Below are 21,133 nucleotides of genomic sequence, written 5' to 3'. Positions count from 1 at the left end.
TGAACAAGCCCTTCAGCTTGTGGCAAGAAGACAGAAAGAGAAGGGCTGAAACTGAGAACCACGCTGGAAAATACAAAGTCTTCTCATGCAGGGCTTACTAACCTAGAATGACTTCCCAGAGCATTAATCACTTCAACTTGCCTAGTAGGCATTTCCATGAGGCTATCACTGCTCAGAGATCACAAAAGGGAATTGAGTATATTGTTGTCCTGCTTATAAACAATCTGAACACAGGGAAATCTGTTACTCTTTTATATACTTGAGACATTCTGATGGCCTATTGGAGCCTATGCCTAGGGCATTTCGCAGCCTGCATCCAGCCTGCGTCCTGCCTATTAAATATTAATGAGGGTTACAGCATGATTTCCACCACTGGATAATGGGTCCTGTTGCCCAGGAGGGCACAGAATAGTCTCACTTCAGCATTTCTCAACACTATCTTCTGCCATTAAGTAATCAATAGTCACCACCTTTTAAAATTAATTCTCCGCTCATTATATCAATAAAGAGAAGCAGATTTAGAAGTAGTGGTTTAAGAAGTCTTTAGACTATTACTTTGGGTTTTGTCAGTCATCTCATTGCAAATCACTCAACAGCTTTAAACCAAAGGAGTATAATACCAATCCATGATAACACACGGTTAAGAAGCAAATCTAAGTATTTAAAATGATGTTTTTAAAATTTCATTAATCTCTAGTCAAAAAGTTAGTGACTTTCTGAGATGGTTTCATAATGTATAGGTTATGGCTTATGATGAAAAGGGCTAATGTCTACTATGAGGTATGCGCAACGAACACATTTATAATTTCTACTCCCATTAAGTTTCCAATGAAAAGGTGAATCATGTGGAAGCAAGCTGGCTTCCTAGATAATAGTCCTTTATAAATAAGAATATGTTTGAATATCAATAATTTTGCATTGTATAATCATAATGGATTAGATTTAGCAAATATTATCTTGTGACAGAAGCTCCCATCAAGACAGAGCTCTTATATAAATGAATAGCTGTCAATGGGAAGAGTAACTTAAATAAAAATGCAATTAGTATTTTAGATAATTCTTTGTATCTGTTGACATTAGATCATATTTAGTCTTTAATTCCGCTCTCTATATTTATACAGTCTTTCCTTGTGCAATTAGATATGCATTTGTAAAATGACACAATATTTGTGGAGGGTAATTTGGCAAAACTAGCAAAATTATGTATGTATTTGCCCTTTGACCCAGCAATTCCATTCCTATACATCTATACCAGAGACACACACTTGGCTGTAAACCGACTTACACATCCACATTCATTATAAAACTTCCATATTATAACAAAGCTATAAAGCCTAATGTTCATCGAGAGGGGACTGATTGAATAATGTGTGGTAAATCCAAACAATTAAACTGTGTTTAACTGTAAAAACCTGAAATGTATCTCTTTATGCTTTTATGGAATGATCTCCAGGATATAGTATAAGTGAAAAAAGCCAAATGTACGTAGAGCAAAATGTACATAGCAGGATGCCATTTATCTAAGGGTGGAAATAGATGTTTGTGTTTTAATACAGGTGAAAACATATTTTCTTTCTTAGAAAATGGGGCAAATGAAAAGTGAAAAAGTAGAGGAAACAGACTTCTTTCAACGTACCTCGTTTTGTAGATTTGACTTTAAAACCATGTAACTTTTACTTATTTTTAACAGAATTCAATAAAAATAAAAGCAATCCCTAAAAATTCTAAATAAAAATAAAACAAATGAACCTAATTCTATATTGAATTGGTGGTTTAGAGAGAGGAATTACTTTAAGTGATTTTTAAGAACAATAAAAAAAAACAATAATCTGACTGTCCAAAGAATAAAAAACGATGACAAATTAAATTTTAACCTGTCTTCAGTAACCATATTGTTATTAATAATATTGGCATATATAAGTACATATGTTGAGGGACAATGAAAATACATAATGATGTTAATGACTTTGGAATTAAGGTTCTCAGCCAAAATTCTCATATTGGTCATGGCATAAAGCAAGTAGTTTTTCAAAGACTTCTAGGGCCCATGTCAAAGCAACACAGGGGCCATATTGAAACTATTCTCACTGGGGTAGATTATATCCAAAGATGGGATAATTTTTATATCAATAAAAATAATAAGTGAATATTGAAAAACACCTAATATATCAAAGTTCGTGAGTTCATAATGATACCAAAAGGAAAAGAACAATCAGTGATCGCCTAAACATTACAATTATATTATGAAAACTGGTAAATAAAAGATTTCAGCATTTAATGTACTCTTCTTTTATGAAATGTATTTCAGAGTAAATAATGAGGAAAAATTTATCTTTATGTGTGTATATTCAAGCTAATCAATTAGGAATGATGAAATGACAAAGTGACTGTTTCATAAACCCCTGATGGCAATAAAAGATCTCAGCGATGATCCTTGATGGCTACTACAATTACAAAAAGAGACAACAAGAATATGTGCTTCAGAATAGTAGCACCTAAAACCACCAGTGAAGTATTCTTAGAAAAATAAATAAATAAATAAATAAGGCAATCACACCAGACTTTGTATCTAACTACCAGATTATAGGAAATACAGGGACAAAGGAACATTTTAAGTGACACCAAAAGGAGGCAGGCAATCAGAAAAATCTAGACAGTGAGAAAATCTATGGGCAAAATAACCTGGTTTCTTCAACGAATCAATAGAAAGAGGGAAAGTATAGATTAATAACCTCTAAGAGTTGTCTAAGCAAATACAACCCATGGATCTTGTTTAGATAGAGATCAAAGAAACCACTATAACAAAAGTAGCCAGGACACAACTGAGGAAATTTTTTAAATAACCAGCTATTTGACGATACTGAGGAAGTACTGTTATTTTTTACTTGTAATTCAAGATAACCTAGTGAGGGGCAGCAATTGTGTAGGCATAAGAAGAAACATGACTGGCCATTTAATGGTTAACGGGGTGATGGATATATGAGGTGGATTGTGCTACTCTGGTTTTGAATATGCTTGAAGTTTCCCATAATAAAATGTTGGACTAAAAGAAAAAAAAAAGAGAAGCGTGCCTATATGATAGCTAAAAAATAAGAGTTAATCATGTGCAGGGGCTGGGAGGTACATGGGAAAACTACTTTCCTCTTAATTTTGCTGTGAACCCAAAACTGTCTAAAAGATAATCTTTAAAAAAAGTTAATGGTTACACAGCTTTCTAAGGAACCAATTTGTAAAAATATCAGTAATATTGCTTACATCATAGTTTGGAAGTACAGACATATTTAAGGAGAAAATAGAGTTCTGCTTTCCAAGTTTATTTTAGGACAACCAACTTTCTGAGATTAGATGCATGTTATTAGATTGCCTTTTGAAGACTCTGCAATTACACGGTACAGATGACTTTCTTCCACTTAGTCTACTTGGCTTCCACAAAAAAAGGGCCAAATAGGGGTGTTTGAACACATCTGTGTGTGTCCCTACACAATGCAATGAATAATATAAAAGAACTTAAGAGGATTCCTTTTTTTTTGTTAGTTGCATTTTTTCCCTCTAGTTTTGTATGATAATTCTAATTATTACCAAATGTCATGTCATTAAAGCTGACAGTGTTCTTAGAAATGATCTAGTCCTTCTCAGTGAGGAAATTTACAGGAACCAGAACTTGCAAAAATAAATTCTTTTTTTTCAATTTTCCAACCTGATGTACTCTCAACTATGCCATCCCATTCCAAAGTTTCGATCTTGTCTTCTATTTTCAAAGAAACTCACTATCTGAGCAGGATGGAAATTTGGAAAGTTATCTTGATCGAATGAACGGAACTGAATCGGATTCTCAGAACAAAGGCCAGCCTAAATTTATCAACATGAAGGACAGCTGGGGGTCTCTTTTTGGAAATGTGAATCCACCTTTTGACCAAAACCAAGACAACTTGACCCTTATTTTCATTTCTGAACCAGCCATCCACTTTTGGGGTCTTCAAGTAAAATCTCATCTCCAGCATGACTGGCAAGGCACTGGTGGAAAAGTTTCACAGTCTACTTCAAAGAAAAAATTTACATATCTGAGTCAGACATCCGCAGTATTTTGAAATACACTGGCAAATTAAAGATTACACACTCTCTGCCAGTGAGTTCTCCCATCTTCTAAATATTGCACATAGAGCGATGGTTAGTAATACGCTCTTGAAGATCAGAATCGTTTCAGCATGTGCTTGTATGAATATTCTGTAATAACAGTGTGCTAAACATCAATAAGCTTGTCAGCTTTTATCCAAAGGCATTCGAGGATTTAATTGTTCTAACCTCACTCAGGGGCTGAGATCTTTTGAAGAGTGTGAAACAAATTTAACTCCCTTAAAATAACCTGTTAGGATTGCTTCAGTGTTAAATAATGACACTACCATGTGGTGTCAGTGGAGGACGGTTGTGTGTCGGGGAGTTGAAGAGTAAAAGACACCTGGAGTTGTGAAACATAACCTTCAGCGGCAACATTTTCACCCCAAGTCAAGGCCACGCAATGCTCGACCATACAGCGGGGCTCTCGATGTTGTTAATGCGGATCTGGACTCTTAGACAGAAGTTAGTTCACTTGATCTCTCTGGTTCAGTATCTTTTCTGTCACCCGCAGAATATCTAGAGGAAGTGCTGATTCTGACTCCCCTCTAGTGTTTGAAAGTTGTGTCAAAGTTGATGTGCCACTAGATGTGGGGTTTTGTGGGTTTTTTGTGAACTGAAACTGCCTCAAAAGAAACTAGGTCTAAAAAAAAAAAAAAAAAAAAAGAAGTAATGCAAAATGATCCATAACCTGTAAGAGTGGTTACTCATATCATCCTGTTTAATGTAACAAAACAAGTTTTGTGAGTAAAAAAATTCGAATATTTAAAATTCTCAGTCGCACCTCTGCATGATTTAGTACCGCACGGCATGATTTACATTACCTCCACAGACTGTAAGTCAGGCTGCAGTTTTAAGAACTGAAGAGAAATCAGGATATTCTATTTTAGTTGAAAAGAGGTTTTAAAATAAATAATACTGATACGTCTTAAATATCTTGTTTTCAGTTAAAAGGCCTAATGTGACAAAAGTTCAGTCACTTGATATCACTGATTCCTACAAAATCCTATAGAATAAAAAGGAGATGAAAAGCTTTTAAAAATGTGACCACGATCAGGCTACCCTGAACTGCTCAGCTTCTTGTCTGTCCTACTGTGAAACTTCTGCTTGGCTCGCTCACTCCTAGACTTATCGATAGAGTTCATGGTCTGTTCTTTCTTTCTCTAACTACTAAATGGTCCCTCTTGATCCTCCTGGAATTGTGTCATTATACCACTGCTTCCTTGAAATCGTCAAGAATTTCTCCAGGGAACCCATGTGCACAGCTGCGCCAGCCCCCAGTGGCCCCTCTGCCTGCTTGCACGCCGGAAGGCAGGTGCGCCAACCAGGGGCTCTCTCTGCTTCTATCCAGTTGCCCCTGAGGATCTGCTTTGATTCTGCCTTCTGAGCCAGCCACCTGCACTCTTGGAAATCTGTGTTTGCTCACTTTGGGGAATGTGGACACACAATGCAAAATGCAGGCTACTGCACATGCATTCTCTCAGCCTCCACATCTGCTCAGTTCTTTCTTGAAATCTCTGTTGTTGTAGGCATTTGTTTTCATTACTGCTAGTCAAATATGTGCTTATAGCCTCATTCCCGAGCCAATGTGTTAGCTTCTTAGTCCCTAAACTCTTGCCTTTCCAGTCGTCTAACATCACACCACTGAACTAATTTTCCAAAAATACCAGTTCTTATCATTTCATGCCTCTCAACATGTAAAGCTTGCTCCATATTGTCATGATGGTTATTGAGGATTTGTTCCATGCAAGGTGATCTGCAATTATCTCATTAAATAAACACAATCACCCTCTGAGCTAGGTATTGATTTCTCCAGTGTACAGATGAGGAAAACTGAGGCTCGGAGAGTTTAAGTAGCTCTTCCTTAGTCAATAAAAGAAAGCTCAAACTCAGCCTGCTGCACTTTCATGATTCCCCGTCGTATCAGGTAACAGTGGTCAGTCTAATTTGGAACGTCCTGCAGTTCTTGCTGGTCAGAATGGACACATTCACTTATGCTTCTAAGCTGTTGCTCATGCTGTTTTTTTTGTCTCTGTTTTGTTTGTTTTCCAAGAAAAGTCCTTCCTCTTTTTTCCCACCTACTTAGATCCAGTCCATTCTTCAAGGGTAGGATGCAGTCCCACCTTCCCTATGAGATCACGTGCCAGTGCCTTCCTACGTTAGCACACACCGACTGCTCCTGTTCTTAAGTGCTCTAGCACCTGTGCAAAAAAATCCGATACTTGTGAGGCTTGGGAAAACCACAGTAGATGGCAAATCTCACGTTTCGCTTCAAGTTCAGTGTCCAAAAGCCATATATTTCATGGTTAACACAAAACCAAATTATAACTCGATCACGTTACAGCCAAGAAAGATAATTTGCTGATGTCTAATTAAAGACTAGAAGGTATTGCATTATGCAATTCAACATAAATATATTAAGTGGCTTCTCTGGCTAAACTTTATGCGTGGGGTCAGGCTGTCTCTAAGAATAAGACAAGAATCTATCCTGGAGGAATTTGCACTCAGTTGGTGCCATCAACCAAATAACTTCAATCCCTAAGAGCTAAATAGAACCATATTCAAATGAATGGTATACAAATATAGAAGCAGTTCCTAAAAGCAGATTATATTTATTCACAAAATAAATGAACTTAATAATGTATAATAGATGTCAACCTGGAAATTTATATTCATCCATTTATGAATACTTATTTGCACTGACTACTTAGTACATGAAAGGCATTTTGTATACGTATGTCTCTACCTTTATTATTTATAGTCAGTCTAAAGAAAGGGGCATTAAAATGATGAGAGATTTTTAAATGAGCTGAAAGCAACACAGTTTGAATTTGCCTCAAAAATTATTTATCTTAAGAGATTATATAATTGTTAATTGAGGGACTTTTTAAAAATCTCCAAACCCAAAGATGGTGATTGTTAAAATGATGACAACATGACAAAAAGGTGATGGACCACACACTGTATATTAAATGGAGCACTGGATAACACAAATGCGTCTAATATAATCATTTCCTGAACTCTTCAAGGGAGAGAAAGTTTGTTTCTAGTGAACATAATAATTTTGGTCACTATAAGTGTTGTGTATTCAGTACAGGAATATTTCACTAGGATTTTTCCATTATCTGGACAAACCATCTCTCAAAACCAAAATTGGCAATAAGTATTCAATTCTTGCACCAGCGCAGATAGTTTGTTAAAAACTCAATAAAGAGCTGTATTGAGAAGTGTTCTGAAGCCACTTGAAGGCTTAAAGAGATCATGATCAACTGTGTCAACAACGGTTACAGAAGATAGTGTGTGTTTTAGGGAAGATGGTGGGGAGAGGAATAAGGAATATAGGTAACATGTTTGATGTATTTACCGTCCCTACTCTAAGTAACTTGCCTGAGCGAATTTCTCATTACTAATTTTGTTTTCTAAGTACCTTGAGAGAGAGAAGATGGTACCAAATATAGATAATTCAAATTTCCAGTTATAAAAATATGCATTATCCTTCCTTAAATTTAGAAACTGGCTTTCTATTGTGTGCATATTAGATTTTTTCTACTTATAACCAAGTATTAAATATTTTAATTGTTGACACATAATTATCAACTATTTCCATCCTATAACTAAACTTCAAAAACACTCTTGCAAATAAACTGTATAAATAATCTTTATATAAATAAATACATATATAAATAACTCTATAAATAATCCTGTGTAGGGTATGGCTAACAGAAGAAGATAATAGTGAATATGATGGTAAAAGAAAGCAACAGCTATTTAGGAGAAGAATAATTTTCTTACTTTTTTTTTTTTAAAGTAGGCTCCATGCCCAACGTGGGGCTTGAACTCACAACCCTGAGGATCAAGAGTCACATGCTCCACCGACTGAGCCGGCCAGGTGCCCCAGGGGAATAATTTTTGTTGTTTTTGTTGTTTTTTGTTTGTTTTTTTAAGTAGGCTCCACGCCGAGGCTTGAACTCACAACCCTGAGATCAAGACCTGAGCTGAGATCAAGAGTTGGATGCTTAACCTATGGAGCCACCCTGGCGCCTTGGAGAAGAATAATTTTCAAGTACTAAACGTAACAGGCCTTCCTATATTGACCATAATCTTAAGTATCAAAATTCTGGTTTTCTTAAACAATGTCTCTCCCTGTATTCTACCTTTTAATGAATTTAGACTTATGCTTTTTTTCCTTTTCAATAATCAGAGAGAGGAAAAGTCTTGAAAATGCTTCATTAGCTGACACATGGTGGAAGAATGTACTTTTTAATCTGTTAAGATACTTTTGAACATACTTAATAGTTGAATGTTGACTAAACTTTAGGTTCCTGAACAATTTCCTAACATATCTGCCAAATATTTATACCATTAAACCCAGTTACTCCAGTTTAAAAAAATAAAATTATCACAAAGAAGCTAATATTCATTGTTTTGAAATCATGTTTAAATGAGTGAAAATTAAGCTGGGAAAACAGAATCCATTGAATAAACTTTCCCCTCAAATTCTCTGGAACAAAAACTCAGTCACTTCCATTAGTCTTAAATGTCCTCTGCATTCATGTGGCCTCTGGGTACATAATAACCTTTCTAAAGGTCTCCTTGAGGGATATTTTAGTCATGCAGCGATCTCCTTGAACACAAGTAATGACAAACAATAAGCTAATTCTCAAAAAGTTTTTTTAAGTCATTTTTACTACTTTTAAATGAGTGTGTTTGATGCATGATTTTGGTCCCCCTGATTAATGGTCACCGCCAGCCCAGCTTCTGGAGTTGTAATGTTTCCGTGAGCTTCCCTCCAGCAGAGCTCGACCATTAATCCAGTGGCATATGTCAGCTCAGCAGAGCAAGGTCACTCTTCTGCTTCAAGGGGAACCTTTTTAGAAATAATAAAACTGACAGAAAGTTCTTTTTTGCATGCTTTATGCCACCTGAGGTTGAGTGCTGCAGTTAATATCATAAAGCTTATAAACATTCCCATCTCAGGCAGCACCCGCTGCCACTACGGTCAGGAATTTAAACGTTTTTTCTTTAGTAAGAACAGACATGTTTATGTGGGGCAAATATACAGTATGTAATCCCAAACAAGGAAAGAATGGGTAGAAAAAAATAACAGTAAGTTCATGCTAGGATATTTGGAAGAGATGTTAGCGTTCTGCAACTTCCTTATTATCAGTTACATTCTACTTGCTGCAAATTTGGATTTGGCTATATAAATGTTTCATTATAGTGAGGGGCTAATAGTGATGTTGAAATGTAACAGTAGGTAAAAATGAACTCCATTGATGATAATTCTTAAACTTACAATGTCTGACAACTGTAGACCATTTATCTTGGAAGGAATTTTCTTTTAAAATTACAAATCTGCTATAATTATTTGTTTTATAGGTATTGGCTGCTTTAAAATTGATAATTATAGTGAGATATTCATAACCTTAAAGTAACTTGAAATATAGACAGCCTAACTTAGAAGATGATGGCTGTATAATAACTAGCAATATAAAGAATATATACCCAGAAGCATTATAAAATTTATATATTTAATTACTCATTTTGTTACTTTTAGTTAATTAAAAAAATCAAAGTTGCATAGCTATAACCATGTGAAATATTCAGAAAAAAATTTAAACCAAATATCCAGATTAATGCTTAGACATATCACTATGTATATTATAAAATAGAATTTGCTACAAGGTAAACCTGCCTTAAGTCTATTCCAGGAATTTAAATTATTTAAATTATGAAAAGTACAGAAAAGAAACTTCATTATTTATATTTAGCTGTCTTCACTGTATGTATGTAGAGAAAAGGTGGGGCCAGGTGGCAGCTCAGGCTCATCCTTTCTGGGAAGCCAGTTCCTTGGCCAAGTCTCCACGTCCAAGGCCAGGTGCTCACTTCATCAGGTACAGAAACTTTGTTTATTTCAATAAACAATTTCTGAGGGACTGACTCATCAATTAAAATAGTAAGATACCAAAAATGGCAATGCAAGTATTGGTTAGGTATGGGAAATTCAACTGCCAAGAAGAATACATATTCTTGTTGACTTACCAAAGAATTTTCTCCCCTGGAGAAAACACTATATGAGATACAAGATCATTGTTGGAAGTTTGTTTCCTTAGTGTAGTAAAGCTATAGTAATTAGGTGGTATCCAAGGCTGGACACATGAAGTTACATGGCCTAAATTACTTATCTTACTAAGTGAGCAAGTCAGCTGAGCCAAATGGAATATTTGGCTATGTTGTTATGCAGACATTGGCATATTTTCACTCTTCCACTCTTTTCTAGGCTTCTGGCAAAGCAAGCCCCTCTGCTTTTTTTTTTTTTTTTTACTCTTCAAACATATTAAATTACTATGTTTGATTATTGTTTTGTTTCATTACATTCTGATTCTAAGAATGGTTACTCTGCTTTATGTGGGTGTTGCCCAGATCTTTGTCAGCAACCCATTTGTAAACTATGTCCTGGCGTAGAGTACTTTTTAGATGACTAATATTATCCATTAGTCATTTCACATTCATTGTAACCACATTGAGAAATCATGACTATGTTCTGTAAGATAAATATTTTTGGCAGTAGCCAAAGTATAATAGGAAGCACATGGAGTCTGAAAGTCAGGCAGACTGAGTTTAGTCCCCCTTGTTCCCCAACAAAAATTCCAGGGATGCAAATATGCATAAGGTACATCCCCTGTTCTTGATGGTAACTCTGGTTGGGAGGGCATATTGTAATAAACTGTGTTACAAGAAACAACAGAGGTGTGGAACAGGTACTGTAAAAACAGAAAGGAGAGTGAGATTATTAAGGGACCATGTACTGTGTGCTAGAAAATTTCCATATGGTAATTAACTAAATCCTCACATCGGTCCTACATCACATGCTTTAACACATCCCTTCTTCAGATAAGCACACTGAGACTCAAAAAATGTTCCACGTCCCCTGGTGAGGAAATACCAAATAGGACCTCAGAACCAAGTCTATGTGGCTTTCGTTCATGTTCCCTACTGCTTTGCCAGAATGCCCTCTACGACACTTCCTTGGGCTAATTGGTGAAGGCTTTGTTGAGGGTTTTAGATGATTTTAATATGTAGCCAGAAAGCCACTGTCCAAGGGGGCAGAGCAGATGCTTTACTTATATTAATTTTCAAATGATTCTTAATAGAGGCCTAATGGGATGCAGCAGAGGTAAGTTTGGATGGAAGGGAAGAACAAGGAAAAAGACTGGACAGTGTGGGTAAAAGGGAGCCAGTTAGTGAGGTCAGTGGGGCTGGCTGAGTGAGGGGACTGGTCAACTGGAAGTGAAGAGGGATCTAGGGTAGTCAGAAGGAAGGAAGCAGCTGAAAATCAAATCTTCATTTTCAATTAATAGAACTTCATGGACTATGCCATGAAGTTTGATTTTCCCAAAATTTGTATGTTCAATACCTATTCCTTAGTACCTCAGAATAGGATTGTATCTGGAGATGGGGCCTTTAAAGAGATGATTATGTTAAAATGGGGCTGTTAGGGTAGGCTCTAATCCAATCCTACTGGTGTCCTTATAAGAAGATAAGATTTGGACACATAAAGAGAGACACACATGGCCAGAGGAATGACCAAATGAAGAGGAGTAATGGGTGGCCATCTCTAAGCCATTGAGAGAGGCCTGGAACTATCCTCCCCTCAGGACCCACAGAAGAAAACAACCCCACAGACACCCTGATCTTGGATTTCCAAACTCTAGAGGTGTGAGACAATACATTTCTGTTTTTTAAGCCACCCAGCCCATTGTATTTTGTTATGGAAGCCCTAGCAAACTACTATAGGCGAGGTGAAAACTTCTAAGGCTCATCATGGCGGGGGGGGGGGGGGGGAGGGAGGCACAGCCAGCTGTGCTGACAAATGGCTCTCTCTATGTATAGAAGAATCACTTCGTCTACCACTAGAGACAGCTTAAAAACCTCTTCTATTCTTATTAATCAATTCTTAATGTAGGACATTTTTGTTCTCTGCTAAGAAGCTAATTATGAATGTCTTGTTTCTGAAAGTTCACCTAAATCCTTAACACTAGAAAGGAAGAGAAATGGATCAGTTCGGTAATGCTAAATTTGGAAACTTAGATATGTAGAGTATGGAGTTAATTCCATTAGAAAAAAACACAATCTTCAGGGATAATGAAGCCATTTGTCTCCAAAGCAAGGAAAGGAAAGATTAAAGAGATGTGTCTCATTAAATTGATTTTTAACAAATCCAGTGCATTGGTAGTCAAAGTAGTGACTTGATACTCTTCCCACAGGATATAATATCCAAATTTCCAAAGAAAGGGAGGCTACACTTTTGCTATTCTCTCAGCCATTTGTCTCCTGAGCTCTGTATACTGTGTGGTCACTGTGTTTTTTTGTAAGTTTAGCCAACCTATTTGGCCCTACTTTTTTTGCTACTTGCTTGCAACACAACTTGATTATAGATTTATATTCTATAAAATGGGAAGGCTAGAATGAATGAGTGCTTTGGAGAAAAGTTTTCAAGGCTAAAATTACTTAAGTCTTTCAAGCAATTAAACATGATGAAATGAGCAAATTATTTGTTCATCTCTTCTGATTTGAGGTGCACTAGAATTGAGAATTAAGTTCAACAAGTAGTAGTTTGGAGAAAGAGCAGAAAATCTGGGGAAGTGGAACATCAATTTTGGGGTGAACTTCTGGTGGCTATGACAGAGAAACATAGGCATTTCTTCTGGGAACCTGGGCACCAGTTAGAAGCAAGAACAGTGTGGGGCAGTGGCGGCCTTTCTGTTCACCATCTTTTCAGCACATGTGGTGTGGTTAAGTTTCCTGTACATATTCATCCGGACGCAATAGGTACAAACAGACCTCAAATTCAACATTTTCTCAACATCCACCCTGCCACTCCCCTTGTCTGAGCCACCCCCATCTCTTGCCTAGTTTCTGTAGGAGCCTTCTAACTGGTCTCTTCTCCCTATTTTCTAAGTCCTTTCAGAGTATTTGAAACCCAAAAGACAGAATAAACCCACTAAAATGTAACCCAGATCCTTCTTTTCTTGAAATTTTTCAATACTAGCCCAAATCCTTATAATGACCTAGAAGCCCTGTGTGATCCTGCTCTTTGGGAACACTCTTCCCCTTGTGCACTCTGTTCCATGTTTCTCAAACACACTGGGGACACTTCCACCTCAAGGCTTTTGGACTTGCTCTCCCTTCTGCCTGGAATATAATTTCATCAGTCAAACTCACGGGCAGTTCCTTCATTTCCTTCTGGTCCTTTTTCAAAGGTCCCACTCTCACCAAATCTTTCCTGGTGTCTTGTATTCTTTCCCTAATTTTTAGCACTTATCGTTAGCTAGCATACTATATATTTAACATATTTATCTTGCTTTATTGTGTGTCATCCCAGTAATGTCAATTCTATGAGGGCAGGGATCTTTGTTTTATTCACCATTGTATTCTCAGAATATGGTCTCTAGTAAGCACTCAAGAGATATTTGTTGTATTGAAGAATGAACAAATGAGTGAATTAATTAATTAATCAATTACCTTCTAAGTCTTTTGAAAAGATTGATAGAAAAAATGTTTCCAGATTGGGTAACTAAAAATTCTTGACGCTCAGGCACATTCTATAATAAGTCATCAAAATATCTGAAGATGGAATCCAATCATTAGTATTTCTTAAAGTCTTCAGGGATGATTCAAATGTGCAACATAGGTTGAGAACCATTGATGTAAACATCATTTCCAAACTTTTAAGTTCTCAGAGAACTTGTAGGTATCTTGTTACAATATATATATTCTGATTTAATAAGTTTGGGGGAGGCCAGAGTCAGCACTTGTAACAGACCCCTAAAATGCCAGAGCTGCTGGTCTGTATGACCACGCTGAGCAGCAAGCAGTCAGACCCATGTTCAATTTGACCTTGGTGGCCCTATGATACCTTTTAACATGATCTACATATTCTGTTTCCTCCTGACTTGTTTTAGTTTTGGATCATAATTTATTTTAACTATTTCTTGGAAAACAAAGGTGACATAGATACTAACTAAATACATAAATGAACAGAACCTTTGGGAGATCTTTTTGGGTATGGAGAGGAGTAATAACCAAAAATAAAAATAAACATTTATTTACGTCCATCATTTTTTAAATGGAAAAAGTGAATTTAAAATATTTCCTCCACTGTAGATCACATATCTTATTTGGGATCACTTTGTTTGAAAAGCCAAAACATTCAACTGAATTTATCTAAATTAAAGTCCAAAATTACACATCAGATGAAGAAGCAAAAAGAAGTAATGGGGGGAAATCCACAGGTTTAGAAGAAGAAAAGCTGTCCCCTATGATCTTGAATATTTTTTTTTTTTTTACTAGCTATGATACTTTGAGGAAAATATTTCACATCTACAGGACTGTTTTCTTTCCTATACATTGGAGGGACAGTGCGATAAGCCCCTTGTGTAAGTGCCTGGCCTCAAGGAAGCACCTGTACATGTAAACATTTCTTCCCTTTTCTTATATCTGGTTAGATAAGAGTTAAAATGTATCGCAGCAGTCCTGATAGGAAAAGCAATGAAGAAAGCTCTTTAATGCCACAACTATGTGTCATCCTTGTCTAGGAGCATAAATTTGCACAGCGGGCAGTGCAGTGAAAACAGCTCATAATCAACTCATCACCTCTCATCATTGCTAGGATCAAATGCAAATGGGAAAGAATATGCCACTTCAGTCATTGCTAGTGAAAATTAGCATCTGTGACACTAATGGTGTCTCATTTGGTATGTACTTTAGATTTAAAAATATGGTAAAAAAAAAAGCTATTTCCAGAACTGCCATTATTCCAGTGTTTCCCTTTAAAATAACAGTGGTATTTGAATCTCCTTTACTTAAAAAAAAATCCTGTTAAAATTTATTAACACAGATCATTAATCCCAGCCGAATAAAGGCCAACTTGTTCTAATTACATTGCAAAGTTTCATTTATCTATTCTTTTTCTATTTTTGAAGTTTCTACCATATTCCCTGACCTGGAACAAAGGTCTGTGGTTACACAGGGGTGGTCCTCTCCAGAGATTCTTGTACAACATTTGCTATGTTGGTCCTTAAAATAAAACTTAAAAATAATTACAGTTGCATTTATACACGTACATGTAAACTTTCTTATGAACGCACTAACATACTTCGTACCAAGGGAAAGGAAAGTACACTGCACTAAGGGGCATCCACACTTGAACCAGGATACACAGAGTAGACGCAAGGGACTCCATTCACTTTACACACGTTTGTCAGGGGCGTACCATACTGAAGGCGGTATGCTGGGGCAGGAGGGAAATACGTGGTTATACTTAATCTCAGTATTAGGTAAAAAATTTTTGACAATTTGAGTATTTTAAAAGTTGTTGTTTTACAATTGTTAAGTATTGAAGCTTGAGTGGACACCTGGAGGGATTTTGTGGGTGGAATTCTAGTATCTAGTCAGAGACAGGAATGGAGGACTTCTAAATTCCCTTCCAACTTACGGAGGCTCTTAAACATATGTTCTCCCTGGTTTCCATAAAATGCATTTGGTAATTAAGACAGAAATAGGAGTCATATCTCCAGTTCCTATGGTAGTAATGGCAGCATAATAATTAAGAACAGGAGTACTGGGAACTGACATATGTATTTCACATCACAGAGTTTTATTTTTCATCTGTGTGTCTCTGCTCAAGCTAATTAACCTTCTCTATGCCTTCTCATCTATGCAGCTAAGTAAGAGTGATTCAGAGTTGTTAGAAATATTGAATATTAGGGGCACCTGGGTGGCTCAGTAGGTTAAGCGTTTGCCTTCGGCTCAGGCCATCATCCTGGGGTCCTGGAATCAAGCCCTGCACTGGGCTCCCTGCTCAGAGGGGAGTCTGCTTCTCCCTCTGCCCCTTCCCTGCTCATGCTCTCTCTCTCTCAAATAAATAAATAAAATCTTGAAAAAAAGGAAATATTAAATATTAAATAAATTAGTGTACAAAAAGCTCGCAATAAATATAGAAAAATAAAACATTTCAGTTCGAGAAACAGTCATGGAAAATGATGTTCTATAATTTAAGCATTTACAGAGTGTAATGAGATCATATCTTATCAAATCTGAATCCTAGATATGCTTAAAATTTTTAAAAATCACTATTAGACTGGGCACTAGTGATGAGAAGGCAAAAACAAACTTCAAAAAGCAAAGTACAGAACATTGCGTGTATGTTAAGCAAGGCTATTTTTGAGTGACTAATCTAAATGTAGAATACTTATCCACTATTCATCAAATTTCTTTACTAATTTGCAATTTACCTATATACACCATAGAGAGTTCGGAGACACAAATTAAACTTGTTGGAATTTTTTAACATTCCAGTATACATAGTGGGTTTCTTTTGTAATAATTCTCCAAGGCCTTCCCAGTTTCCCTTATAGAATATCTCTGGTCTCACTCCCTTAACCTACACTACGAATCCCTTATAACAAATATGAATACTATTGGTCCTATTCATGAGGTGTCTGAAGGAAAGATCCCATACCAAAAAAGGAGAAACAGGTATAAAGGGTGAAAAAGATGACATGTCAATGATAAAATTAAAGATGGTAAAACTGTATTTTAACATGTGTTTTCATTATGATTTTTTGAGTCGTGGACATGTCTATTGATAAGGCTTGTGAATTTAAGAAAATAATAAATCATCTTCTATATAAACTCTTATAAGATCTATTGCTACATTTAATATCCATGAATGTTTTGAACTTTCTCACAATTGCAGGAGACCTACTTAAAAATATTTATAACAAAGTCCTTCTCCATTGATTTCCTTTTTGAATGAACAGTTCCATAATTTTTATCTGAGGTGACATTAGGTAAAATATGCATTCACCATTTGAATTGGGTACTAGGTCACCTGAACAATAACACACAGGAGTTAACACAAACTAGATGATTCAGTAATGGTTCCCTCATTTTTAATGCTGTTGCTCTTTACCTACTGTAGTATTCACAATAAAAAACAAGAAAATCACTCTCAGACATTCTGAAAGAGTATAGTGCAAGGAATATGTCTTTCTGGGTCAGGAGATGTGAACTACTGTTTGAACCCATAGTTAATCAGCATGGACGGTTATTCCCCATACTTCAGGCTGATTTCTTAATGGTTCTGTACTTTCTTTCTAGACACAGGTTGTAGGATCCCTTCGAGGAGATGAAGGAATTCGCACTCCTCATTCTACTAGCCATTTATTTGTAGGGATCATCATGACACCCATCTCTTTCATGGTGACGATAGACTAAAGAATTATTTTGAAAACAGTTCAATGACATAAATATGATAGTAACTCACTACACAATGCAGTCCTTGTGAGATACTTTGACTTTAGATTTTAAGTACTTAAAGGAAAACCTCTGTTTCATATTAACTTTCATGATCTTCCTAAAACCTACTATTGTCAGCTCAGTATCAGTTACATTTAATTGAGTAAATTCTATATAAAATTAATCATAAGTATAAAAGTGACGCTTTTAGAAATTTTTTTTCCTCTTTGGGAAACATTGCTGTGAGTTTTTATTCTATTAGGGAAAAAGACAGAAATCATGATACACTATCCAGCTGTATTTTTTTTTTTTTTAAAGATTTTATTTATTTATTTAACAGAGATAGAGACAGCCAGCGAGAGAGGGAACACAAGTGGGGGGAGTGGGAGAGGAAGAAGCAGGCTCATAGCGGAGGAGCCTGATGTGGGGCTCGAACCCAGAACGCCGGGATCACGCCCTGAGCCGAAGGCAGACGCTCAACCGCTGTGCCACCCAGGCGCCCCTATCCAGCTGTATTTTTAACTAAAGATGCTTGACTTAGTTTTTAAAGATTGGAAATAATTTATTTTTTATTTTCCTTCAGACAGGTTGTATAGTAACTTTCAAAGACTTATAAAATATTGATCATTGTTCAATGCCACAACAATTTAGAAGTTCACGATCAATTTCCAATTCCGTTCTCTCAGAACGGGTGCCAAGCAAATAAAGACCAAAAATAGATAATAAGTCAGTCCTCTAAAAAGACATCTGACCTCAGCTATAGTTCATTCACAAATAGATTAAAAATGTTATTTATCTAGGGAACTCAAGAAATGTGTAAGTACTGGAGAAAACCTTTGAATCCAGTATTTCATAGCTTCTTTCATGTTAGTAATGAAACTAATTTAGAGTTCTACAATAGAATCTAAACTTTGTGTTCTCATGCTGTACTCTTTTTTTAAAATGGCAATTATTGTCAAGACAAAAATAACATAACATTCCAAATAGAACCAATTTGACAAATCTATTAATATATGGGGTTTTGATGCTTCCTAAAATATAACCCAGTCCTCCCTCTAGTAAAGCGTTAGTTGAAGCAAGAGTAGGAAAAATAATCTTTCAACAAGCTATCATATTTTAATACAAAAAAATGAAAAAAGCAAATATTTAGCCAAAACATCTCTATTTTACAATCTTCTCATAATTAAAAGTATTATGAGAGCCTAACTCGTGAGGGATAAAATTCATTCAGTTAAATAGACACTGACAACTTTATAGTCATTAAAAATGTTCAAGAATATTTCATAATATCAACCTTTCAAACAGAGGCCACCAAATTGATTTCCATGAGGTTGGATCTGAGCTCAAACTTCAGTTACAAAGGTAAATGATCAAACACACATGATAAGGTAAATTACAGAGATAATAATTGTCAGGTATTATTTAACACCTAAGTTTGCAATTCAACATTTTTCATGCTTGCCATGAGGCATTCACTCTAGGGCTGAATTGATTTCTGACTGACATGAGAAGAACAGTGTGTGTGTGTGTTTGTGTGTGTGTGTGTGTGTGTGTGTGTGTGTTTATTCTGCTAAATGGTTTTGTTTTGTTTGTATGAAATTACCTTACCTTTGGTTTTTGATGTTTCTCCTTCTCTGAAACATTGGATGGTTTTCTCTTCAGCATTTTGAATTCCAGCTACTCCAAGGGAGGGCACTTTCTGTTGTTACCGAAACAACTGAAGGCTGTCAGCACTGTGCCGTCTATGATGTATAGCAGATCAGTTTGAGCCCAGTGACCTGACACTTCCTCGTTTGGTCAGGATATGACTTCACATCTACATGGGTAAAGTTTTTTTTTTTTTTTTTTTTTTTTTTTTAAACGGTAATTCTTTGGTAACTCATGTTCTGTATCTGCTATTTTCTATGAGGTAGATTCCTAAATCTCACACTTTGACATGCCTGTAGTTACCGTTAAGGCCACAAGCATTAGTTTATATGAAAATAAAAATCTGTAACACATTCTGTGGATGGAGGGAGGAAAATATCTGAGCCCATAAATGATGTGGGCATTTTACTATTAAAAAAATGAAGAGAATACTCAGGGTAGTCAATTTTATATTTCTAAGTAAACTTTGTTATAAGATGAAACGAAGTAGACTTTATACAATACTAATCCTACTTAGAGCACAGATGTATATACTTAAAAAACAGAGTATGGATGAAATTCATCTAAAGATAAATAGGAATAGGACTTCAGAATTCAGTGATTATACATATTGTTACTTTTTAAACACATTACTATGTTGTCAAGCCCTGATTAATATGAAATCAATGACACAGAACCCGGCCTTAACTGGACGTCTTTTCTGTTACAAACAGCAATGCCATCTACTGATAATTGTTATTCCAGTATGATCCAATGGATCAATGGTACCTTCAAATGAAGCGTCAAGAGTCTCTATTTAAAAGGCCTGGAATAGAGCTAATATGGCTTAGAAAGACTTTACTCATCCAACAGAGGGTTTAACATTTTTATTATAATGTCAAAACCAAGATACCCAGAAAGTAAAAGCAAAAAGTTCAAGCTTTCTTGTTAATTAGGGATTTGCCAAGGGAGACTTGTGAAGCATCTACAATTCCAGTTCTATTAAAACAGGCTTGTTAAGAAAATCAGCCTGGATTTCCGCTTATCAAACTCCTGGGCTGAAGAGCAGTGGCACCGGATTCTTCATGAGCAGCTTGCGTAGGTCAAAACCGACTTGATTTCTCAGTCTTCCCTCATCCCTCTGAGCCGCGCCTCCCTGAGGCCCAGTTCTAAGTGTTCACATTTCACTAATCATTTAATGAATATTAAATTACATGTTGTGTGCTCTTTGACAGTATATCATGCCTCTTGACTAGCTTAAAAATTGTTGATGTTTTATAACAGAATTAAAGACATACACTTAAGATTCTGGTTAATATGCTTCTTCCACTAGATAGTAAGAGCAATTATATTTTTAGGAATTATCAGACTGATATTTTCAAAATAACACTGAGGACTCTGAGGTTGGGTAATTCCCTAGAAGCGTGGCTTAGGTTCAGACAGTGACCTAGGTATATTTTTGTTTCATCTTTTCAGGAATCGAAAGTCATGAAAAAAATATATTTCTTAACTAAAACATTTGCGCCCTCAGTGCCCCCCTTTCTTTACCTGTGAATAGAAATTTAATTCAATTGTGGAGTTCAATCAACAACATGAGAATGATAATCCCTGCACTTACTACAGTAATGGAGTTTTAGGGAGAATAAAAGGAAATATCAGTAAAGAGCGTACTTATTATATGACTTCGGCATTTAGGAATATATTATGACAAGAAATGTTTGTGGATCTTAAAAAAGTAGGAGATTTCAAATATTTACAAATGGGGTGGTGTTTGCTATAAATTATATTTCTACAATGATAAGTGAAGAATAGAGAACACATTCATGGGGACATACATGGACTAGACTATCTGCAGTTTTAAAAAGAGTTATATTCGAGCAATTTGTATAAAATTGAAATTTATGATCTCTAGGCACTTTACCATCATTAACACTTTGAGAAATATTTTAAAATATAAGTAAAACCAGAATCTTTTCCTTCAGAATTACAGATGGGAGAAGCGATTTTCTAACCTTCTGTACTACTCAGGAAAAATATTTTCTGGAGATATTAAAAGACATTTGAAGTCCTATCACAATCTATGTTAAACAAC

At 35.9% G+C, this 21,133-nt stretch overlaps 1 protein-coding gene and 2 long non-coding RNA genes across 3 annotated transcripts in view; 2 read left to right on the top strand and 1 right to left on the bottom strand.

The window, feature by feature from the left end:
* Window positions 1–8,527, top strand: part of LOC103673041 — a 13,837-nt gene extending 5,310 nt beyond the window's left edge. Inside the window, exon 3 of the long non-coding RNA XR_571289.2 lies at window positions 8,059–8,527. This is a non-coding gene — a long non-coding RNA (uncharacterized LOC103673041). The remainder of the gene's footprint in view (window positions 1–8,058) is intronic.
* Window positions 1–21,133, bottom strand: part of SAMSN1 (SAM domain, SH3 domain and nuclear localization signals 1) — a gene marked incomplete in the record, with an annotated part of 260,035 nt that overhangs the window by 30,390 nt on the left and 208,512 nt on the right.
* Window positions 19,111–21,133, top strand: part of LOC103673039 — a 31,605-nt gene continuing 29,582 nt past the window's right edge. The window contains exon 1 of the long non-coding RNA XR_571288.2: window positions 19,111–19,239. This is a non-coding gene — a long non-coding RNA (uncharacterized LOC103673039). The remainder of the gene's footprint in view (window positions 19,240–21,133) is intronic.

The sequence above is a fragment of the Ursus maritimus genome, unplaced genomic scaffold, assembly GCF_017311325.1.
Source record: "Ursus maritimus isolate PB19 unplaced genomic scaffold, ASM1731132v1 scaffold_4, whole genome shotgun sequence".
NCBI lineage: Eukaryota > Metazoa > Chordata > Mammalia > Carnivora > Ursidae > Ursus > Ursus maritimus.
This window is presented reverse-complemented; position numbering and strand designations above follow the sequence as displayed.